Source organism: Petromyzon marinus, chromosome 1 (assembly GCF_048934315.1).
Source record: "Petromyzon marinus isolate PM22_M1 ecotype Great Lakes invasive population chromosome 1, UKy_Petmar_22M1.pri1.0, whole genome shotgun sequence".
Taxonomy (NCBI): Eukaryota; Metazoa; Chordata; class Hyperoartia; order Petromyzontiformes; family Petromyzontidae; genus Petromyzon; species Petromyzon marinus.
The window spans coordinates 29,288,449-29,305,965 of record NC_133667.1 but is presented as its reverse complement, the minus strand read 5'-3'; the positions used below and the strand labels follow the sequence as shown (position 1 = coordinate 29,305,965).

Below are 17,517 nucleotides of genomic sequence, written 5' to 3'. Positions count from 1 at the left end.
CACTCGGGAGACAAAGGCGGCCGGCCTTGGTGCTGGCCACCCACGCCCTCGCGTGTCGTGCCGGCCTTCATAGGTGCTCGCTAACAGCACTTTCCCCAAAAGCCTATTAACCCTATACGGGAGATCTTAGTCTTTGTGACAGACAGAGCCTGATTGGCCAGTTCTGTCGGTCGGCAGAGCGAGCTTGTTGGCATCAGCACGCGTGGCCCCAGGTGCCCTCGGCACTCCACCAGCTACTGACTGGCTGCGAGATTTCCTGCTGAATGGGACTTCACCCATTCCGTGTGGCAAATTGGGCCATGGACTGGCACGAGAATTACAGGTGGAATTGCTTTTGCAGAATTTCGAGATAACATTATGGGGCGGGGGGGGGGTTATGGCCTCCTCTGCTGAAAGCTCAGCACCCCCTTATGCGTTGTTATACAGGTGGGCAATAAAGGTATAGTAGTAGTTCCTCATATACATAGCTAGAGCAGACGATAGCAAATCATGCCCTTGCTTATTCTGTTGATCGTTTATCATTTGTTTCGAGACTCGCTGTTTTGTGCTGCCCTCCCGTTGAACAAGGTCATCCTGACGGATTGGGCATTCCTACCTCATCTATTCAACTCGTTGCAAAAAAATGCTGTGTGGTTTTTTTCACTGCAAGTAGGTGGTGAATGCACCGTGGCCTCTCTGTCTACACTGGCGCACAAAGTGCCCTAATCATCACGAGGGTAACAGTAAGCCCGAGTAAAGACTAAGGATGAGCTCAAACCCGTATTTAGAACGATGATTTAACAGCTTCCCTGAGTCACAGTAGAGTCTAATAACACTAAGTAAATACTGCCTCTGTCCTCCAATGACCATTTTGGGGTAATGTACTCATTTACAGTTTCTGGTCTAACACTGTTTGAGACGAGGCTCTAAAGAAACCTGTCTCTGGTGTGGATCAATCAGTTTCAAAGATAATATACTGCCAGAGCATGTTTTTTTGTTTGCATGTTCACCACAAGTATATGTGGTTAATGCAGACATGATTCCTTGCAAAAGGTTTAAGTTTGGTGTTTTAACATCTTAACACCTGTTTTATTTCCAGAAAGGGTAAAACCTATTCTTATATTTTGATATACTGGCAAGGGAGGTCCCATGAAGCACCAATAAAAAATATAATTGTCACCTCTCTTTCAGTTCACTGCTGGATGACGGCTGTAAAGGTCTGGGGGATTCTTTGACCATACTTCACCATGCTGGTGAGCCCGAATTGGATAGCACTCGTCACTTCGGTTCAGGTTATCCATGGTGCCACTGTTTGCAGTGCACAGTGTGCGAACTGCTCCATGCGGGTCACCACCCCCCCCCCACCCAGAATTCCCATAATAATGTTTATTAAAACCACACAGTAAATGTATGCGTGCCATTTTCATGAGTTTTGACATGACAAAGTAATGTAAACAACTAAAACCCTTCGGTGATTTTGGGGGGGATTAAGACTTGGCTGCATTTACGAAGTGCAACCTCGTGTGATGCACAATGTCACCGTGTTTCACTTGACCACAAAAGTTAAGTCTGGAATGGCAAATGGTGCCGTAAATGAATCTTTTATGAGTATCACCTGCCTTGGGAATTCAAATTTCGCAAGGTGGTTTTGGCTCGTCCACGTGCAGGCATTTAATGTTCTAACAAAGAGATACATCAATGGTTAAGCATTGTAAAAAAGGCAATGCAATTATTTTGTGTTTTAAGTAACAAAGCGTATAGTGTCCTTAATAAATGATACCCTAGACATTGCTGGTCGTGTGGTAGGTGTACATTCACTTTATTAACATTGTATTTGTGTAATGTATACGTATGCCGGCAGATGCAAATAATTAGATTTTTATACGTGAATATTACCACGCTTGTTTGGACTTTCTTACCAGAACCAAATTTCAGTCTCCGTACGTTCATCATCAGTTATGATCAATCGACTGATTGATCAAGGCCTCCACGAGCCGTCGACATATTTGTCACGATGTAACAATCCACTCAGCATCTGCACGCGAGCCGATTTCATCGCTCCATCTCCACAGTGGACATCGTCCCCAGGTGATTTCAATTCCTTGACCGCCGCTTTGTCGCTAATGTTGACCCTCGACCAGCATCAATCCTTGGGCCGTAAAAAAGGTCTAAAACCCCTCCTCTGAACTCTCATATTAAAAATGTCACCCTCTTTTCATACAGTGTACATGTTTTTTATATATACATCACAGGATTTGTGAGAGATGTTGGAGGCTTTGGGAGGCAATTCAAATCAGCAGTGGATTGAGGAATGGCTGAGGATGATGATACACGTCAATCATATTTTGCTCTGGACGTGTGCGACTCGTGCTCCACATGGCTCATGTGTTCGAAGGCAGTGGAAAATGCAAGTCCTTAAAATGATGCCACTATACAAGCATTTGACATTTCACACGAAGCACCATGCGTTGAAGATTGATCAATTATTTGCTGACAACGGCAATGAATTGAATTCTTACAGCTGGAGGTGTTGTGATATTTAAAATGCCCTCTGCATGGTGCTGCAAATCCCTTTTAACCTTACAATAGGTATAACCCTATTCCAAGCTGTTCTAATATCCATTTTGATGAGTTTATCTTCTGACGTACAGTACTAAATAAGAACTCTGTGTCTCTACAGTGGCACGAAGCTTATCAAGTGAGTGCCCTCGAACATCGCACTGTTGCGGGCGTAGCGAACAAATGAACATTTTAACGTGTTGGATGAAGGCGTCCTCGGGGTGGGTTGTTCACTGCCATCGCTTGGCTTCGTTGTGGAGGAGTGCACAAGGCTCAGTTTCAGATATAAGTCGCCGCCGATTGTTAGCCACGTCTGGGAATCGAGCTCTGGTGCCCCATAGCGCACTGTGTGAACCACTGCACCATTGCTGCACGCCCCCCCCACCCCCACTATAATACTGCACAACGTGAAAAAGTGCATCGATTTAGGGACTATAATGAGCCAGGAATGTCTGTGTCCTGCGCGTGACGTCACTCCACGTCGACCAGCCCCCCTAATTAATTATCATGAACAGGTGACGTCCTCCAAATGGACCCCCCATCCATTAATAATCATGAGCAGGTGACGTCACTCCACGTCGACCAGCCCCCCTCATTAATAATCATTATAAGGTGACGTCCTCGTAATGGACCCCCCCATCATTAATAATAATGAGCGGGTGACGTCACTACGCATGGAGCACCCTCCCCCCTCATTAATAATCATGAGCAGGTGACGTCACTCCACGTCGACCAGCCCCCCTCATTAATAATCATTATAAGGTGACGTCCTCCAAATGGACCCCCCCCCCGCCATTAATATTAATTAGGGGGTGACGTCACTTCGCATGGGGGGGGGGCGAGGCGCCTCCTCCCCCTCCTCAGCGTCAACTGACAACCCTCACTACGTCACGTGATCGACGTAACGCTGTTGAGACATCAAAGTAAAAAGGACGTCTTGATGAACAAGGGATTGTAACCTTAAAACGAAATAAGTCTGTGTCACCGCGCCCTTACAAATTGCACGCACACGCATTAATGCAATGAATAATATCACGTCGCGGTCTGCTTTTCGCTTGCAAGTTTCACATTTACCGCAATACACACGTTGTCCTTGGACGGGCAAAAGGCGAGTAGCCTAATAACAAGCGTGTGAACCGGTCAATGTAAAATGCGATTTGTCAGATAAAATCCTCACTTCGTCGGGAAACTTAAAATAAAGTAACAGCCGCCAACATCACAAAGTAGCGAAATCAACTTATGAATGATACATTTTAAATATGGTACCCGCGATACCACCACCACCACCAACATCATCATCACACTGCGTTGAGGGGCATCTGTGTGTGCGTGTGTGTAACTGTGTCATCACCAGCAGATCGCCATGGAAACGCGGCACTGTTGTGACCTTGCCTCGCTGTCTGAAAGCAACGTTGTAATGCAACACAACCGTCCATCCGTCTAGGGGACAGAATTAGTGGCGTATGCGACGAGCCATCGACCGAGGGTCATTTTCATAGTCCGTGAAGCAAGGCCCCCTCCTCCTCCTCCTCTACCCCCCCGTCTCTAGGCCCCCGTTCGCCCCTGGGCACCCCCCCCCCCCGCCACGACCCCCTCCACGATTCGTTTTAAGAGCGAGCAGAACTCGTAACGTGAGCGAGAGAGATATGGGGGGGGAGTAGGGGGGGGGCGAGGGCATTGTTCGCATTCAAAAAACCGCTGTCACGAAATCTTGCAACTTTACGCAGGTACGGCTTGCGTTAAGGGGAATTTTGTTGTTGTTGTTTTTTGTTCTTCGACACTTGTACCAAAGGCTGACTATGACTCACACTTAACACTTCGCATTGTAAGTGGATTTGTTAAGAGATAAAATGAAAACGGCCAATCTGTCCCTGCGTAACAAGAGCAAGATGGGCTTTTTAATATTTCTGGCAGCGGTTATCGCGCTAATTATTTTCAAATCCCACAACCAAATTAATTTATGCATCGTGGCGACGTATTCTGTAATACAATACTGAAATTAAATGTTCTCAATTTTAACACTTGTGTAAAATTGAAGAAGAAAAATAAGTCTGCATATTCTGGACCGACTTGCCCTCCGCGAACGATTATTTAAATTGCCTGATTTTGGCACCGATGCCCATCAGAAAATAAGTTTGTTAACAACAACAGCAACATGCAAAATGCTTTATATGACGCCTTAGAGAACATCTTGTTTTGTATAAGTGTGCAAGAGACGTAGAAAGGGCGAATGTGTCACATTAAGCTTGAAAGACAATCATTCCCTATTTAAAGCCAGATCATCCTTTTATGTATATTCTTCTGTGGTGGCAGACTCGGATTAAGCCTTACGTAAGCATGGGTCTTGTCGACATAGGGTCGTCTCCCCCCTATAAGAACCACATTGCATCACACAATGTGCAATGTGGTTCTTATACATCAGTAGAACAGTGACACGGCTTCTGTTTTCATGTTTGGTGGCTCAGACACGCTGCTTCACATGCTTAAAACTTAATAATAATAAAAAGGTAAAACTACACATTGTCATTTTCAATTAAAGTTACATTCCAATTCTGTTCTTTTTTCTTGGGTGAGGAATTCAATTAAATTGTGATCCGCGTTATATGTAGTTTCCATAAAATCTTGAATACGGATATTGGCACGTGCACTATATTTAATTAACTTTTTTTAATCCCCCCTCCTCTGTCCACCCAGATGCATTAATGAGTTACACCACAACACATAGTTGATCGGCAGGTAGCATATGCTAGGGGTAAGGTGTGGGTACATCCACCTCTTCCAAGACATATGGCCAGCAATGGAAGCGTAAGGCACAGAGAACCCCCTTTCTGGAAGGGGCTCTCTATAGCTCACTCGAGTAGTGCGCCCTTCTGCCAGCAGTGGCTTCAGCAAGTAATTGCAAGACTGCATCTATTATGCATGACATAAAATGAGGATGCATGGACTCCTCTACTTACGAACGAGCTCGGTTCCGGAGGTCTGTTCGTGAGTCGAATTGAACTTGACTTCTGTCGATTCCAAACATCTTGTACGGCATGTATACTAAACACAGGGAATTGCTTTAAAAGTTGTATAATCTCCTGGAGATGTAGATGCCACTGGTTCTTTATGTTCTGCAGATGCAGATGCCGCCACCGACATCTATTGCGCGGCGGTTGAATTTGTCCGTCCAAAAAGGCAACTGGACATACGTATCTCTGAAAGTTCGTGTTCGTAAGTTGAGGAGTCGCTCCACAAGGGTTCCCAGTGAACAATGGGGCATTGCTGATCTCTTTTGGTGGTCCTGAGACAATTTTGTAAATACATTCTACACTTGCACGGTGGGGGATGAGTGTCACCATCGGACCACCACTGATCACTTTTAATCAGTGGTGGTCCACAACGGGCCTGTAACCAAATTATCTGGAAAGCTCTCGATGTCGTCAGATCGTAGAAACGAATCGGGCTTGATCTTGAATAGTGCTCGGGGTCGGTGACCAGCGTGCACATGCAAGTGTTTACAGCCTGCGGTGCTGCATTGTGGGCAAAAACGACGCAGCAAACTCCATTGCTATACTGTGCTTCTGTGCTCCCACACCAAAGCTCTCCACCTTCAACTCGCACTGTAGTGCAGCAGTGTGATGAAGTATGGTCAAATAGCTGCCAGGACCCACACCGAGAAGTGAATTGACAAAGGGCTGTAACAGGTACATAACCACAACTGAACTCGCAACCTTCCTATGTTGAGTCACGTGCTTTAACCAGAGTGCCAAGAACCCATGCCAAACAAAGCAAATAAACTACAGAGTAAATAAGTACGAGTAATATACCTTGCATGTAGTTGTCATTTTACGTTAATTTGTTTGCAATTGATACCAAATAATTATTACTGCGTGTCTAAAGCTCATACAGGCCCAAACATTATTTTGTACTCCTGTGGAGCATTATAATTATTGATAACTTACAGCCCATTCTCGATCCACTTACTCGATGAAGGTTTCATCATCAAATGTCAACCATGTGGGTTGTTTGACCGTACTGCACCACGCCGGTGGTGAGTTCGGGTAGATGAAGAAAAACCCAGGGCCAGTTCAGATACTTACCATACTGTTCGCCACGGTGTCCAGTGCGGGTTGATGAAAAGGGCCCTGGGTAAATTCAGATGTCACCTGACACTGATATTGGTTACGGCCGAGAGTTAAACCCAGTTGGCCAGCTTTGCAATGCGGTGCGCTAACCACTGCTCCATCACTTTACACCGTTTTTGAACATTTTGGGTAACACATTCTATTAAGCTGACTGCTCTGGACTGAAAAGAACATTTTAAGTTTCATGCGGTCAGACGGCTGTGCATCTTTTTTTATTCAATTAACCTCAGACAGGCCAAGGCAGCAAGCATCGTTCTCACACTGTCAAGTCAATGCAGCTACACCCAGATTCTTGGTGTCGCCACACTCACAATGTTCACTCAACAGATGACACGGTTAAAGAGCAACGTATAGCAGCGAGTGCGGCACAGCAGCACATATCCTCCTTGCTGGACGTACGTAAGCATTTTGAACTTATTTCGCACCGTACGTAGCCAACCGTGTTAATCGGAGGTGCGGGTGAACGACACTGAGGTATAGAAAACGACAGAAAATTATGGGTTAGATCGTGCACAAATAGGTTACCGGACAAAAATAAAGCACGAACTACTTTAAACGCGGGGCAGTTGTTTACTGCACCGTGAATTAGAAGTCGGCAAATGCAAACGAGATTAAGAATCCATTGCTGTGCGCGAAAAAAGTCGGATTTGTGAATATCTATAGACATGAGAATAGGGTTTCCCCTTTTTTCTGGCAACAAAACAGATGTTAAGATATTCTTAGCTCTTTCGGTAAAGTCACGTTGAAGGGAAACAATAAAATAATAAAATATATATAAAACAATAAAAAATTTCTCACGACGTTTCGACCATAACACAAACGGTCGTCTGTGTTATGGTCGAAACGTCGTGATAATTTTTTTATTGTTTTATATATATTTTATTATTTTATTGTTTCCCTTCAACGTGACTTTACCGAAAGAGCTAAGAATATGAATTACTGCAGTCACGAAAGCTTTAAATCAAGATGTTAAGATGTTAAAACACCAAACTGAAACCTTTTACAAGGAATCATGTCTGAAGTAACCACAATACTTGTGGTCAGAATGCAAACAAAAAAACATGCTGATAATATATGCATTGTCCTTGAAACTGATTGGTCCACACCAGAGACAGCTTTCTCTTGAGCCGTGCACAAATAACCCCCCCCCCACCCCCTGGGTGTGCGTGGTTTAAATTGGCCAGGGTGGATGTGCGACGCTTTTATTGCACGGTACAGTCAACGAGACTTTGGCGGTGACGTGTAACATCCAAAAGAAAGGGGAGAAGCGATCCGCTCGCTGTTTTATCGGAGAGCAAAGGGAGCACAAACAGCTGCCAGGGACAGCTTTGATTACAGCCCCCAGAGGTGCCAAGATACAGTGGTCTGATGCAAGGCTCGAGAAACCACATTCAGAGAGAAGCCGCCGATCGAATATGTTGTTGTTGTTGTTGTTTTAAATGCACGCACGTTTGAATTAACGCGCCGGTGAATGCACCAATAAATAACGTGCAACCGACAGGTATTGCACCACGTGCAAATGCAGAGGCGTAAGAAGAATCAGAAGAAGAAGAAGAAAAAAGCATTCGTGCTTGGGGACAGGACACGGTGGTCTGGAGGAAGGGCCGGCCACCGGTGTCGTTGGGCAAGGGGCGACTGGAGGTGGAGCAAAAGAACCGAAGAGAACGACCGACCACCGTCGAGTTGACCAACTAGATGAGCTCCACGGGTGTAGGGAGCGAACGTGGATGTTTGGCATCGCAAACGCCAAGTGAGGGACGGCGGTGACGTGGTGGGGGATGGAGTTCTAGGCTCTCGTCCAGCCACGGATTGATCAAAAGCTGATGTACAATAATGCAGGCTGTTATACATGGAGCTTCAAAAGCTAATCTGATGCCGGGGATGGCACGCTATTTACACACGCGGCACATGTTACAAAACAAATGCACTGTACGGCACACGTGGCATATGTTCGTGTGTTTGGCCAGCAACGATTTCACTAGCCACCAAAAAGCCTCTCCGCTCCCCAACCAATCTACCCCGCCGACTCGCGAGTTGATCAATTGTCACGATTAAGAGTCCTGGTTCCATGTCTGGTCCTCTCGTTTTGTTGCTGTTAACACTGTTGGGTGTATTGTTAGAGCCGTTCAGGGGCCGCGGAGGCTCGCACGGACTAACTACGTGCCACGTATATTAATCAAAAATAGGTGATTGGCAGATACACGATTCGATACATTGTGAGCGCATGGACAGATGCGTTACTTTAGAACAAGGGTGGGGAACATCCGGCCCGCGGGCCGTATAAGCCCCACGAAATCATTTGGTCTGGCCCTGCCAAGGCAACCGCAGGCGGGACTCGAAATTCAATAAATCTAGGAGCAAACCTGGAAAAGCAGTTGCAAGTAGCAACAACATCGTCAATACCGGCTAACATCATCACACGCCTCACCAAAGAGAAGCAGTTCCAGCCATCACATTAGTGGTGAGTTAATTAAATGTTTGACCAAATATAACAGGCAAATTTTTAAGTTTATAAATTTGTATGGCCCGCGAATGATGTTATAAATATCCAAATGGCCCTTGGCAGAAAAAAGGTTCCCTGCCCTTGCCTGAGTTTAAAAGGAAAAACATCACTTTCCACACTCTATAAAGTAATTAAAAAAACATTCAAAGTTTGTGTCCTTTGCTGCCCATGCTCAAATGAGCAATGCTTGGCGGTTATAGCCATAGGTAGTGCTGGTGGAAATTCCACGTTGCCATGGAGGAGGTCAGTCTCATCACTGGACAACTGCTAGCTTAATATGCAGACTCCTAATTTTATTGACCTCGAAGGAGAAACGGGCTGAGTTGACCTCAGATTGGGACTTAAACTTGTATACAATACTGTATTAGGAGTAGGACATTCTGCCACAGAACCACCCAACTGGATACATAATATACAAAAGTAAAGATCCCCCGTATAGCCTTAGCAGACTGTTGGGGCAAGTGCTGTTGGTGAGCACCTACGAAGGCCGGAACGGTACACAAGGGCGTGGGTGGCCAGCACCACGCCCGGCCGCCACTGCCTCCCTAATTTACACACTGCACCAGGTACTCATTTGAGGCTGAGTCGACCTAGGGGAGGCCCAGAACCGGTTCAGATAACTCTCACTGGCGTTGGCCGTGAGCGGGAATCGAACCCGTGGTGCCAGGTTCGTAGCGTAGCGCTAACCACTACACTACCGCTCTCCATACATTATATACAGTACAGTGCTGGACATACATATGTATATATTAATTGTTGCATTATTTTACGATATATAAAATAGATAGTTTAATATATCATTCAACAATTTGCCCTCCTCACAATTTTGTGAATTGACCCCGTATTTCGGGGTCAACATTTGCGTCAACCGAGGATGTTTTACCATTGTGATGAACGTTGCATTCTGGTGAATGCGAGATGCATGGAACCAATTACATGCAATATATACGCAAAATCAAATCGACAAATCGCAGGATCGTAGCATAACCAGATTTGTTGTTTTGGCAAGAATTTAGTGACACGGCTGCTGAAGATGTCCATAATGTCTGATATATTGTCCTGAGATATGGAGGTAAGTATATATATGTGCAACACCTTTGAAAGTCTAATGCTGGATGCAGGTCTTCTCAATCCCTGCAGGTCACGGTGGCTACAGTATTTGATTATACTTTGCCATGCCGGTCAGTGAAGACATCAATTCAGTATTTCTTGATTCAGCCACAAGAATTGTCTGTAGCTACAAAAGTATGGGTTCCAAATGGCTACGTATGGTGCGAAAGTAGTGCAACATCATATATACATACATTTGATATCAGACACGAAAACGACATGGGAAAATGTTATCGCAAATATTGTTTTGTTATGTGTTGGCTCTAAATAATATATATTTTAAAACCCACTGTCAGTTTGTGTGTATTTGCTCTGTCTTGTTACTTTTTTCAAATTATGGTTAAATCCAGAACATATTTTTGGAAAACTATCAATACCGGAAGAATAGAAGTGAAAAAAAAGATTTAGAAACACATTTCTTTCAGGAATAAAAAAAAAGTCTCTTCATTAGTGCAGTGATGAGTAGTTAACAAGTCATCTTTCATGTTCAAAAGTTTAGTTCTTCTTTCTCTGGAGTCTGTTTTCCCAGCAGATAGAGCAATAAAGAAAAATGACTGCAGCAGCTCATTAGACAACCACAGACTTCCCACACTAATGCATCACCTGGAAGAGAGATTTCAGTGAACCCCAGGGTGCTCAATACATCATTTCCTCACTTCCCTCTATAATTGTCCCAGAGGAAACAAACATTAGTCTGCATCAAATGCAAGTGTGCAACTCAGGAACTTGCAGAGGGGAAATATTTGTGAACGCGAACTCCCGAAATATTTCCAGCATTTATGTCCTTAATGTGTCATTTTTAGTTCAGTTTGTGAAACATGGATGGCAATGCTCAAATTGAGTAAGCCTTTCATCTTGGAACTTTGCCATGATTGCCATATTTTATATTTGTTGTTGTTTAAAATGCTTACAATTTTTTTTATTATAGTTCTGAAGTTCAGAAATACTTCTGAGAAGCAATTTTCTTAACTTAAAATTGGGCAGTTTAAGTCTATTATGGCATCTTCATTGCTTTGAAGACCATGATGACCATATGGTTTAAAACACAAAATGCCAGGATACATGATACAGACCACATAAGTGTCATTTTTCTTTCACATCTTGATTAGGCAAAACATGGAGAGACATTGGACAATTTTGACACCAAGGGTCAAACTCTGATTTGCAAATTTAAATTCTTAAAAATGAGTTTTCAATCCAGTGGCCATATTATTCACTACAAATCACATCCTTGCCGAGACTATTTTGAACACGCCATCTATTTAATATAACTTCATACATTGTATCTACTTTTTAAAGTCGGGAAGTGTTCACTTTAACCACCTTAATTCCCACCTCATCTTTTCCCCACTTACTTTCTAGGAGATCAAAGCTCTCTATACAAGACACATGTGAGCAATATCTTGCAGCTAAAAGCTTTGTCAACGCGAATGAAAATATGGTGCTGCATACAAGTGTACATTGGTTGGGTGAAATATAAGCATATATATCAACACAGTTTAATTAAAAACACAAATTGTGCTAAAATCGTAAATCTAATTCTTGTGTTTTTTTTAAATTACAGTCATTTTACAATTGGTATCCCTCTCTGGCACTGTGTCACACTTCAGACGTAAAAACATGTGCCAGTGACCCAATAAAGTGGATGATAAACGCGTGACTACTAATAATTATGTCTTGAAGAGGATTGCCCCACCTTTGTAGTTTCACAGTTTTGGCAAAGCCATTCTATAATAGGGTATTACACATGGGTATAAACTCGCATCAGATATCCAGAAGTCTGCTACTAATCCACAGAAATCCAAACCACATCACTGATTATAACAATTATTTTGTGCTCACTTTCGGATTATCCAATACACTTTCTTTACAAAAGGCTCATACTCCGAAACCAAAAGATTTGCATGTCGGCCAAAATTTTAACCAAAATAAATCCAAGCCTTGAATGATGGGTTGGACCATGTTACTAAGTTTCCATTTGTGTATGAAAGTTTGCTTACACTTTCAGTTGGGGGTGGCAGAGGTGGCACAGTGATTAGCACACATCGCTATGAATTTGGCAAATATGAGCTGATATCTGCACCAGTCCAGCTCGTACTGAGCAGGATGCTAAAATATAACTAGACTACCCCCATGACTGAAGTAGAGCAGAGAGTGAAATGACAAATAACTGTTTTAGTCACTTTTAGCTCACTATTAAAATAAAACAAAGAGCATATCTGAAATTGTAGGTGATCCATTTATATTGTGTAGTATGCCAACAATAATACTACTGTATAAATATCTGAGGGGTAAAGCAGTGGTGCAGTGGGTAGCACTCTGCACGATGAACCTGGCCACCCTGAGTTTAGTTCCGGGCCACTGGTCACATCAGTGGCAAGTGATATCTGATCCACCCCTTTACCAATAAGTGTGTGGTGACATCAGTAGTGGCTCAACAAAGGGCTCAAAATTATAGCATTTTGTTGATATTATTGGAAGAGTTTGTAATTATCATTAATAGCTGCTAAACTCCGATAAAATCATACGTGGTATTGTGCCATCACAAGCGAGTAACATTAGAGCAGGATCATCAATGGAATCGCTCAGAAGATTTTAGCATTCAGCTTGTGAACTTTATCCAGACACTATGATATTTGATAACAAACACTGATGCATTATGAAAAATAATCTCACAAATTGTGCCTATAAAACATTAACCTGAGTGGTGTGCATAATGCAATAAATTGACCACAGTAGCTCTTGCTTAAAATGCACCATTATGGTATAGATATAAAATATTTTATGCATGTACACTCAATGGGCCTACTCTCGTTAGAATGCTAGGAAATTGCATATTTTACATATTAATTGATACAACATTAAACAGCCCACCTTTTGGTTATCATATGTGATAAAAATGATGCTGTGTGTCAGTGCACTATGCAAAGATTGGACTCAGGGTTCATTTGAGTAAAAAAAATGCATTTGCAATGCAACCAAAATTATATGAAACCCTTGAAAAGCTGCAATTCAAGGGCCATGCTTGTACGATGTTTTCTCGAATAAGTACCAATTTAAATTTGAAAAGCTTCTTGCTTAGCAGCCAGATAACCTTGATGTGAACAAGGACCTGGAAGAGGGTCTCACCACACAGTGCTCTAGGACCTTCACATCTGAAAGCAGATTGGTGCTCCGGCTTAATGTAGTAAGACACCACGATTGTGGTCCACACAGGGAATCGGCTAACCTTGTGAAAACTATGGGCATCACACAAACCTCATCCACAGTGGTCACTGTTCTACCCGAATGATGTGGGCATTCGCACGCGGATGTGTTTTCTGGTTGTTCGACACGATGTCCGACGTTTCGCTACACGTGCCCCCAGCACATCGGACATGATGTGTTTCTTGTTTTTAGTTTGTTGTCCTTCCCCCACACCTCCGATTAGCACGGTTGGATATGTACGGTGCGAAAGAAGTTCAACATACATACAATACAAGGTACAAGCCGAAAACGCATCAGCGCAAACGTGAAAACCTATACAGTAGTGATGTGAATATTCACTCACAGGGCAGTGGCTATCCTGGGTTCCTGGTTGTTTAAATTTCAAGTTCCAAACAGTCAGTGAATGTAGAAAAATTTCTGACGGCAGGACAAGAGGAGCAAAGACGCAGTTCAATTGATTGGCAAAAGAAGTGGCCGATGCGATGTGGGCATATTTAGAATACGGAAAGTGACCACATTAGCCCACTGACCTGCGATAGTGCAATGCCGCTGTGTGGCAACTACCTATTGTTTAACTAGCAAACGGAAGAAACACGAGTTTGGTTACGGCACGTGTTTTAACCAAACATTACAGCTTTATGACAACCACACTTTGGGTTGCCCGCCCCTGCACTGCGTGAGCGCCATGGGAAAACTGAGCGAAAACACTGCCGAGGGACAACGTTGCCACTCATCATCCAGCGCTGGCACTAGCTGACCTCATTACGTAATCGCTGGCCAGTGCGATGTAAAACCGCAATTCTGGCAAAGTTTGCAATTACAGTCCCGCCATCGTGGGATGTTTGTGTCTCAGCCAAACGCTTGTCATCCTGTGTGGCAGCTATTGTAAAGAAAGTTGTATTTCGCAGAAATATCAGTAGAAAAAAAAACCCCCGCTGAAAAAATGGATATGTACAGCTTGATCCTTTTATAGGTGCCCACTTTTTTTTATAATGTCCCTCTTACTTTCTTCTCAACAGGTGATAAGACTATCGTGCAAGCGATGGACCAATATATTAGAGAGGAGAGTACGGTATTAAAAGATTGAATCAGTGCATTAAAATTGGCCGGATACATGTTAAGACTTTGAAGTAAATGTTATTTTTACTATAACTTCTGATTACTTTAGTGGCAGATCTATAAATAAATCACTTATTTTATTCCATGTTAAGTACCTTCGCATGCCAAATGAACATTGGACGGCGCTCATCTCATCCCCATGTGTAATCCTGATCAAGAGTTGGAAATTCCACAATCCCATGCTGAGAACCGGTCCATCTAAAGGCTGACCACTGCTGACCTCCCACAAAATGGTATCTATTTTATCAACCCTGGGAAGATTGATGGGCTCCACTGACCGTGCAGCCTTCGAATCGTATGCTACTTCCTTCATCCAGCCATAACAGTGATCACATGCCAATGCATATGCACACCGCGCACTTGATATACACAAGAGGAGCGTGCAGGGTGGGCCAATTCATTTAATGTTAAAATAGCAAACTCTCTATCTCCATCATCACTGCTCCTCTATCTCCCTCCCGTTTGCTCCTCAATCTGGCCAATGGGAATGACATAGAAGAAAAAAAAACCTGCCACCGTTCAAAGCATTACACAAAGGACATCTACACAGCGAAGAGGTTTTGCAATTATGAAACCAAGATCCAGCCACCTAGCCCATTATTTGGTTACATAACTTTGTTCTGGTTGCAGTGAGCTGCTGAAAACCTTTGGCACCGACGTGTAGGAGAGTTTGCTACGTTGCATTTAAAGTTACAGCAAATCCCCTGAGCGGGCATTAATAAGGTTACAAGAGAGACCGGAGAGACACAGGTTGTGGAAGACAGGCACAGAGGTACGCGCGGGAACAAAGAGCCACAGTGTCAGTAAGAGGGACCATGGGAGGGTTGGATATCTCCCATTAGTAAGCTCTTCTTCACTCGGGCAACGAAAGTATCCCGTTCATTTGGTACAGTACTTTGCAACATCTATTTTAAGATAAAGCTCCCCGATGTGTTTTCGGGCTGCACCACGTGTTGTTCGGCATGATGTCCAACGGCTCCCTACACATGCTGGGAGCAGTTCCTGAAGAAGCTCCCTGCACACGGTGCGAAACGTCGGACACCGTGCCGCACAACGAGCGGTAACACCCGAAAAAGCACAATCGCTAAATTGGACACAGCAGGGTAAAGATAGTTCTCTGAATAAACACGCTTTTGTGAGTACACAGTTTCATCGTGTAACGTACTGCTAACCTGAATGTTAAAAGACCATCGTGCATTAGCGTGTTTTAAATCCAAGGAGCAATGTGTGCATTTAAAATTCTTTATAATAAAGTAATTTTCCCGTGTGTATAATCTTGCAGTACAAATTAAGCAATATGAGGCACATGACAAGCTCTGACGTGGAATTTACCCCTAATTCCCTCGCTCCGGTGGGGCTAAGCCGATATCCGGGGAATAATCCGCGCAGGATTACAAATATGTTAATGGAAATCAGGAATTGCCTCCCAGAATGGAGCAACATTGCAAAGGTATTAAGAAACACTGAGTCGTTTATTCCCTGTTGGGACAAAAAACAGCAACATGTAGACTATTCCAATCACAAAATGCTAGCATTCCACTGTAACGTGTCCGTAAATGTGTGGCTTTTTATGGCGATTAAATACGCTGAGTGTATGCAGGTGCGAGTTGCATTTGCTTTGAAGGCCCGCGAAAGTTGGCAACGGCTTGGGGAGGCCTTCATCCAGCAGTAGATAGATCATGGCTGATGATAATGGTAATAATGGAACCAGTACGACCAAGGAGTTTGTTCACATGGCCTAATGCTGTGTTTGTGTTCATGCATATGCAACACAATTCAAATGTTAGGATTGTTATTATTATTCGTAGAAAGCTCTGTGGGCTTCCTTTGTAATTAATGTTAATTCGTTTTTTAAAGTAGAACATTTCACTATTTTTTTTAAATTACGTAATACATTACGCAATTATGCTAATTTGAATAATGCATTTAATAGACATTTTCTACGTAATTAGTATTGCTATTAAGGCATGCCATTAAAATGAATCGTGATTATGGACTTATAATTGTCATTTTCATATTACGTTTTGTGTGCTCAATCAAACCAATAGATTATGTGTCTAACATTGCACAAAACCTTCTGACATGAAATTGACGAAACATTTGGTACGACTACAAATGTAATCACATGTAGACTTTTCAACATTGCCACATTATTATTGCACGCAGTTTTATATATTAATACATTTTTACACAACATATTTCGCCAATAAAAAAACAACAAGTTAATTTCAAATTGACTGAAATGTAAATCTTGCTACTGCACGGGTCTCGCCGCAGTTCCCGAGGGTAAATGCACACATCCATGAGCGTTGCCAGTCCTGTAAGTAGCAGGAGGTTGATAACCTGGGACTACGCTAAAAGCACGAGGAAGTCTCATGCTCAGTGTGAGAGATACACACTGGCATCAGTATTAGCCGCAGATTCCCTCTGAGAGATTATTCGGGGGGGGGGGGGGGGGGGGGTGGAGGGGGGAGAGCATTTGGAAACCGTTAGTGATGCTTTCTTTCCTCCCATCCACATTTGAAGTGACAGTAGCCAGCACATCAGCGTCGGGCAGAACAGAGTGTTTTGCCTTTTGAGTTAACGTAACAGTATGAGCAATATGTGTAAGAGCCACACAAAGAGCATGCGACTGCAATAGCTAGCAAGTCTGTAATCTTGCATAAGCAAATGGTACGCACCTTTTTCAATATGAACGAGTAAATTATTGTAGAGGTCTGTTGGGAGATACATGTAAAGGGTACCTTTCGCTTTCTACTAGTGTTTTTTAATTGACTTTCTTTAACAAAATACACAATTAGAAAGCTTAGTTTATGTGCAGCCCAAGTGCTCAACTACACAAGGGAAAAATAAATCATGCGTAGAGTTGAATTGTTTGAATGTTGAACTTCTTTCGCACCGTATGTAGCCAAT

General features: G+C 43.2%; 1 protein-coding gene and 1 long non-coding RNA gene across 3 annotated transcripts in view; one reads left to right on the top strand and one right to left on the bottom strand.

The window, feature by feature from the left end:
- Positions 1 to 17,517, bottom strand: part of LOC116939517 (nuclear receptor ROR-beta-like) — a 188,579-nt gene that overhangs the window by 65,465 nt on the left and 105,597 nt on the right. The gene's annotated exons all lie outside the window — the stretch shown is intronic.
- The window catches only part of LOC142924374 (uncharacterized), a 68,586-nt gene that overhangs the window by 2,028 nt on the left and 49,041 nt on the right, over positions 1 to 17,517 (top strand). Inside the window, exon 2 of the long non-coding RNA XR_012941603.1 lies at positions 1,171 to 1,232. This is a non-coding gene — a long non-coding RNA (uncharacterized LOC142924374). The remainder of the gene's footprint in view (positions 1 to 1,170; positions 1,233 to 17,517) is intronic.